General features: G+C 42.3%; 1 pseudogene; it reads left to right on the top strand.

Moving 5' to 3' along the window:
* The first annotated feature begins 481 nt into the window (after window positions 1-481).
* On the top strand, window positions 482-7,913 carry LOC112615279 (annotated as a pseudogene).
* The last annotated feature ends 216 nt before the right edge of the window (window positions 7,914-8,129 follow it).

Genomic DNA, 8,129 nt, shown 5'->3' with positions numbered 1-8,129 from the left:
TTTACCTTTTCAATCTATCCTACCCTTCACTATCTATACGTATCATCTAATAAAGTATTAATCAGTATTTGTTAATACGTAGCTTTAAAGCACTGAAGGATAAGAAAGACTTTTTTTTTGTCCCCTAACAAGGGCTGAGACAAAATGATGCATACTTCATTAGAGAGATAATCATGTGTTTATTCCTTTAGTTGATGAAAACCACTCATTCCCCAAGCATTCTGATTAATCATGACTGTACCATGTTTGACTTTGGATAACAACTTGTATTTTACCTTCCCTTGTTTCACTGAGACTAGATTAAAATTAGCTTGCCTCTTCTGAGAGCATCGCGTGTGTTGAGTGATGATAAATCTTTGACCTGTGACTAAAACTTTATATTAACTATATAAATGGATGTCTGTGTATGCATATGAAGACTGTAACTTTGCAATGGTTGGATTTGACCTTAATGGAATATTTTCACTGATTTTTTCAGTAAATGAGTGGTGATGAAGTAAATCAAGTTGCAACAGGGCTTCAAAGCAAAAAGAAACATTCCAGAAAATCCAAGAGACACTCTTCATCTAAGAGAAGGAAGAGTATGTCCCTGTGACTAGACAAACAGGAAGGTGTAGGGGAATGCAATCTCTGGGCCTCAACCATGTCAAAGGACATTTGTAGTCATGTCCTTGAGGGATGAACAGATATGAGCACATTTGCAAGTGGAAGGGCAAGGTTCTAATTAGGTGCAACAATTTGGAGTTGCTGCGTTAGATGAATGAAGCAGGTTCCTGGGGCAGAAGGGGATGGTGGGCTCAACAAGAGGATGTGTCTGCTCACTTTCTGCCTGTCCTCACATTCCACTCTAACCCAGTGCAGTCTGGCTTCTTAGTGTACTCCATGAAACTACTATCATCAAGGTCACCAGTGTTTGCTGCATTTTGGCATTAATGTCTCAACAACATGTGACACAGTTGTTTACTTCCTCCCGCACGGAAAGCTTCTTGGGTCCTGAGACACCTGGATTTCTTACCGTGTTACTTGAGACTCGTTTTCCTCCTCTTTTTTGTTTTTCTCCTCTGCCTTCCCACTTCTAAATATTTCACATATTTAGCATGATCCTAGGCTCTCTTCCCTTCAATATACTATCTCCTTAGGTGATGCCATGCTGTCTTAGAATTTTAAATGATTCACACTAAAAAACTCTCACCATTATACTTCTAGACTACAACTTGCTCCTGAAATCCAGATTCAAATGCAGCTACACACGTGGTATCTCTACTAGCTGTCCAATAGGCATCTAAAATTCAACTGGCCCTACACGTTCAAATTTCTGACCTCCCTCTCTCCAAAAATACTCTACTTTTAGTCTTCACGATTTCAGTTAAAGATACTGTCCATTAAGTGAAACATCCACAAAAGTGTAACAACCAGATGTTCACAGGTATGGGGGATTTAGAAGTCCTGGTTTTTAGAGTTTGCAGCTATCCATAGTGCAAGTAATCCCACCATGGCCTAGTTCAAACTCTCAACATAAGGTCACTGAAGCAGATTCAGGAAGAGTTGGCAGCACTCGGCTCTCACAGTCAGTTCCCTAACACCTCCTGAACACCCCTGATGTACTTTCACTTAGTAGTTCAAGTCAAAATACTTAAAGTCACTTATGAGTTATCTTATGATTCTTTTATTACTCTCTCATTTCCCATCTCTTAGCAAGTCCAGCAGTCAGTGCCCAGTATAAATTCTGCATCCAACCGTTTCTCTCTATGCCTCCAGTGCACACTGCCGTGATCTCTGTCCAGGCTAGTACAATATCTTCTTAGCTCTGTGTTTCTAATCTTCACTCATCTATCGCATACTCTCTAACCTTGTGGCTAGATAATTATGTCAGCACGTAAATCACATCATGCCATGTCCCTTCTGAAAACCCATCTTCAACTCTCCTAAGCACTCAGAACAGACCCTGAACTGACTTTGGTCTGCAAGCCTCTGCATGGCCTGGCCTCTGTCACCCTCTCCTAACACAGGTCCCATCCATTTCCTCCTGGCTCTCTCTGCCTCTGTCCTTCAGCTCTGTAGTGCCCTGTCCATCCCCACTCCATCCCCTACCTTTGGCCTCACCGCATCCTGGAACTCTCCCTCTGCCTCTGCACAGGAGGCTCTGCTTCTTCTCCAAGGCCTGCCCAGTGGCACCTCTTCAGAAGGCACTGTCAAACCAGCAGTCTCCCCTGAGGCTCCCTCTGCTGCTGTCTCCCATAGGCCTGTGGACTGCTTCCCCAACACCAGCCCAGTGCTGCTTGCTTCATTTGCTCATTGTGCATGTACTGTCTGACTGCCCCATGAGGATGTGAGCTCCACAAGGGCAGGCAACGTTGCTCTCTGGGCTGTTTACTGCTGATCCCCAGCTCCTGGCATGCTGCCTATCACAGATGATGAATAAATGAAAGAGATGTCAGACCTGGAGTGAAAAGAAAGTCACTTTTTCTAGACAAAAGGGAAGGATCTGTAGAATCATATAAAAACACAGATGTGTGATGATTGAGTGGAGATAAGAGTGTTCAACTCCAATAGCCACCTCTATTTTCTCAGAATATTTGAGGTAGAAAGGAGGCAAGTTAAGGAGGGCTCACTTAGTCTGGCTTCCTGCTGCACACAGCATGGCATTTATAGGTGAACTGTACAAATAATATCAAATGAGAAATGTAAAGGACAGCAAGATGACACAAAATGATGAGTACAAAAACCTGTGAATGTTTATTCTGCTGTCGCACTTCTTTACTGCACGTGTTCATTATGCCAAGAGGTAAGAAGCTAGTTTTATTGTATTACCTACCTGATCTCTATTTGCAAGATCTGAGATTTCCACCTGGTAAATCCTTCTGTTTCATGAAATAAATAATTCCCTAGAAACTGATGAATACATAGCTGTCCCTCTGGGGGAGGATGGGACAAAACACACATCTTGCAGCTCAACCTCTTCATTTGGTTTCCAGATGCTAGCGTCACTCATAATGTCCATGAAGAGAAGATAAAAAATGGCCAACTAGCACCCGGTAATGTCGCGACAACAGTCCCACCAGCGTTTATTAATATGGCAACAGCTGATATTTCATACATGAGTATCAGGGATCAGTGTAATTTTGCTCTCATGTTATACTGTTCTACTTGGTTTCCACTATGCACTATATACATAGTGTCATGAGGGAAGAAAGTAATTTTGTTGTTTTATCTTTTCTGGCCTCAATTTTAGGGTTCTCAGATTGCTAACTGGTGTATCCTCTTTCTTCATGAGATGATTTCCTAGATACTGAGCATCAGGGGGGTATGCCTGTGCAGCTGACATAATGCACTTACCTCACAACTCAACCACCTCATTTGGTTTCCAGATGCTGCAGTCACTCACAACATCTGTGAAGAGAAGATAAATAACAGTCAACCAGCACCTGATAATGCCTTGCCGACTGCTCCACCATGGCTTGGTAATATGGCAGCAGCTGGAGTTTCATCCACGAGCACGAGAGATCTGTGTATGTCTGCTTATTATTTGGACTTATCCTACTTGGTTTCCATAAGCAGGCATATTTTCATGAACGGTGGTAGGTGGTTTTGTAGTATATTCTTTCCTAGCCTCAATTTGAGGGGTATCAGATGGCCACCTGGCATATCCTTCCCTGCTTTTTTAGATAATTTCCTAGAAACTGGGCATCAGACAGATAGGCCTGTGGAGCTGACATAATGCACTTACCTTACAGCTCAACCTCTTCACTTGGTTTCCGCATGCTACCGTCAATCCCAATGTCCATGAAGAGAGGAAGGAAAATGGTCAACTGCAAATGGATAACATCTTGTCAAATGTTCTATCAGGGCTGATTAATATAGCAGAAGCTGGTATTCCAGCGATGAGTACCAGGGATCTGTGTATGTTTGTTTATTAATTGTAGTGTCCTTGGCTTCCACATGCAAGTGTAGTGTCATGAAGGGAAGAAGGTTGTTTTGTTGAATTATTTTTCCTGGCCCCAATTTTAGGGGACTCAGATCATTACATGATGTATTCTCCTGCTTTATTGGATAATTTCCTAGAAACTGAGCATCAGTGGGATATACCGGTGAGGTTTTCATAATGCACTTACCTCACAGCTCAACCTGTTCCATTGGTTTCCAGATGTTACCATCACTCACAATGTACGTGAAGAGAGGATGGAAAACTACCAACCCCAAACTGATAATGTCTTGTCAACTGTTCCACCACAGCTTGGTCATATGGCTGCAGCTCCATCCACGAGTATCAGGGATCTGTGTACGTCTGCTAATTAGTTGTACTGTCATACTTGTTTTCGATAAGCATGCATATTTTCGTGAAGGGTAGAAGTCAGTTTTGTTGCATATTCTTTCCTATCCTCAATTTGAGAGGTCTCAGATGGTCACCTGGCATATCCTCCCCTGCTTTTCTTGATAATTTCCTAGAAACTGAGCATCAGAAGGATATATCTGTGGGACTGATAATGCGCTTACCTTACAGCTCAACCTCTTCGTTTGGTTTCCAGATTGTACTGAGGGGAAGAAGGTGGTATTGTTGTATATTCTTTACTAGTCTCAATTTGATGGGTCTCAGATGGCCACCTGACATATCCTCCCTGCTTTCTTAGATAATTTCCTAGAAACTGAACATCAGAAGGATATACATGAGTGGTTACCATAATACACGTACCTCACAGCTCAACCTCTTCATTTGGTTTCCAGATGCTACAGTCACCTTCACTGTCCCTGAAGAGAAGATGGAAAATGGCCAACCCCAATCTGATAATGTCTTGTCAACTGCTCCAACAGGGCTTATTAATATGGCAGGAGCTGTTATTCCAGCCATGAGTACCAATGATCTGGGTATGTTTACTTATAAATTGGATTGTCCTACTTGGTTTCCATATGCATACATATTGTCATGAAGAGGAGATGGAGGTTTTGTTGTATTATCTTTCGTGCGCTCAATTTGAGGGATGTCAGATCACCAACTGTGATGTCCTCTGGCTTTATGCAATAATTTCTTAGAAGCTGAGCATCACAGGGGTATACCTGTGGGGTTGACATAATGCACTTCCTCACAGCTCACTCTCTTCATTTGTTTTCCAGATTCCACTGTCACTCACAATGTCCATGAAGAGAAGATGGAAAATGACCAACCCCAACCTAATAGCATGTTGTCAACTGTTCAACCAGTGGTTATTACTTGGCAGCAGCTGGTATTCTGGGCATGAGTACCAGGGATCAGTGTATGTTTGTTTACTAGTTGTAGTGTCCTACTTGGTTTCCATATTCATGCATATTGTCATCAAGGGAAGAAGGTGGTATTGTCGTATTATGTTTTCTGGCCTCAATTTGAGGGTTCTCAGAGGGCTCCCTAGTATATCCTAGTTCTTTATGAGATAAATTCCTAGATATTCAGCATCAGAGGGGTATCCCTGTGGGATTGACGTACTGCACTTACCTCAGAGCTCATCCACTACGTTTGTTTTCCAGATGCTAGCGTCACTCACTATGTCCGTGAAGAGAAGATAAATAACAGCCAACCAGTCCCGATAACGTCTTGTCAACTCTTACACCAGGGCTTATTAATTTGGCAGGAGCTGGTATTCCACCCCTGAGTGCCAGGGATCAGTGTATGTTTGTTTACTAGTTGTACTATCCTACTTCTTTTCCATATGCATGCAGTGTCATAAATGGAAGAATGTAGTTTTATTGTATTGTCTTTCATGAGCTGAATTTGTGGGGTCTCAGATCACCACCTGATATATCCTCCTGCTTTATGTGATAATTTCCTAGAAACTGAGCCTCAGAGGTATATACCTGTCGGGTTGGCAAAATGCACTTACCTTACAACTCGACCTCTTCATTTGGTTTTCAGTTGCCACCATCAATCATGATGTCCATGGAGAGAGGATCCAAAATGGCCAACTGCAACAGGATAATGTCTTGTCAAATGTTCTATCTGGGCTTATTAATATGGCAGGAACTGGTATTCCTGCAGTGAGTAACAGGGATCTGTGTAGGTATGTTTTCTTCTTGCACTGTCCTTCTTGGTTTCCATATGCATGCATAGTGTCATGAAGGGAAGAAGGTTGTTTTGTGAATTATCTTTCCTGACCTCAACTTGAGGGGCCTCGGATCATCATATGATGTATTATCCTGCTTTATGGGATAATTTTCTAGAAGCTGATCATCAGTGGGATATACCAGTGGGATTGACATAATGCACTTACATCACAGCTTGACCTCTTCCTTTTGTTTCCAGATGCTACTATCACACACAATGTCCATGAAGAGACGATGGAAAATGGCCAATGCCAAACTGATAATGTCGAGTCAACTGTTCCACTGCAGCTTGTTCATATGGCAGCAGCTGGTATTCCATCCATGAGTAGCAGGGATCTGTGTATGTCTATTAATTAGTTGTACTGTCACACTTGATTTCCATATGCATACATATTTTCATGAAGGGTAGAAGGTGGTTTTGTAGTATATTCGTTCCTAGCCTCCATTTGAGGGGTCTCAGCTGGCCACCTGGCATAGCCTCCCCTGCTTTCTTAGATAACTTCCTAGAAACTGAGCATCAGAGGTATATACCTGTAGGGCTGACAAAATGCACTTACCTCACAGCTCAACCTCTTCATGTGGTTTCCAGATTTTACCATCACTCACAATATCTGTGGAGAAAAAACAAAAATTGACCAAACAGCACCTGATACATTCTTGTCAACTGTTACATCAGGGCTTATGAATTTCACAGGAGCTGGCATTCCATCCAAGAGTACCAGGGATCAGTGCATGTTTGTTTAGTAGTTGTACTGTCCTACTTGGTTTCCATACACATGCAGTGTCATGCAGGGAAGATGGTGGTTTTGTCATATTATCCTTCCTAGCCTAAATTTGAGGGGTCTCAGATCACCACCTGTGTTATGGAACAATTTCTTAGAAACTGAGTCTCAGAGGGATATACCTGTGGCATTGACATAATGCAGTTACTTCACGTCTCGACCTCTTTCTTTGGCTTTCAGATGCTACCGTCACTCAAAATGTCCATGAAGAGAGGATGGAAAATAACCATTACCTAATAACGTCTTGTCAACTCTTCTACCAGGACTTACTTATTTGGCAACAGCTGGTATTCCACCCATGAGTACCAGGGATCAGTGTATGTTTGCTTATTCAGTTGTACTGTCCTACTTGGTTTTCTCAGATTGCTAACTGATATATCCTCCTTCTTTGTGAGATAATTTCCTAGATACTGAGCATCAGAGGGGTATGCCTCTTTGGTTGATATAATGCACTTACCTCACAGCTCAACCACTTCATTTGGTTTCCAGCTCAACCACTTCATTTGGTTTCCAGATGTTGCAGTCATTCACAACGTCTGTGAAGAGAAGATAAATAATGATCAACCAGTCCCTGATAACGTCCCATCAACTGCTCCACCATGGCTTGGTAATATGGCAGCAGCTGGAATTTCATCCATGAGTACCAGGGATCTGTGTATGTCTGCTTATTAGTTGTACTGTCCTATTTGGTTTCTCTAAGCAGGCATATTTTCATGAATGGTAGAAGGTAATTTTTTTGTATATTCTTTCCTAGCCTCAATTTGAGGGGTATCAGATGGCCACCTGGCTTATCCTGCCCTGCTTTCTTTGATAATTTCCCAGAAATTGAGCATCAGATGAGTATATCTGTGGGGCTGACATAATGCACTTACTTCACAGCTCAACCTCTGCATTTGGTTTCCAGATGCTATCGCCAATCCCAATGTCCATGAAGAGAGGATGGAAAATAGCCAACTGTAACCAGATAACGTCTTGTCAAATGTTCTATCAGGGCTTACTAATATGGCAGGAGCTGGTATTCCGGCCATGAGTACCAGAGATCTGTGTATGTTCAGTTTTTAATTGAATTTTCCTACTTGGTTTCCATATGCATGCATAGTGTCATGAAGGGGAGAAGGTGGTTTTGTTGTATCATATTTCTTAAGCTCTATTTGAGGGGTCTCAGAATACCACCTGTCATGTCCTCTTGCTCTATGCAATAATTTCTTAGAAGCTGAGCGTCAGTGGGATATACCTGTGGGTTGAAATAAGGCACTTACTTCACAGCCGGCCCTAAAT

This window comes from Theropithecus gelada, chromosome X, assembly GCF_003255815.1.
Source record: "Theropithecus gelada isolate Dixy chromosome X, Tgel_1.0, whole genome shotgun sequence".
Taxonomy (NCBI): domain Eukaryota; kingdom Metazoa; phylum Chordata; class Mammalia; order Primates; family Cercopithecidae; genus Theropithecus; species Theropithecus gelada.
This window is presented reverse-complemented; position numbering and strand designations above follow the sequence as displayed.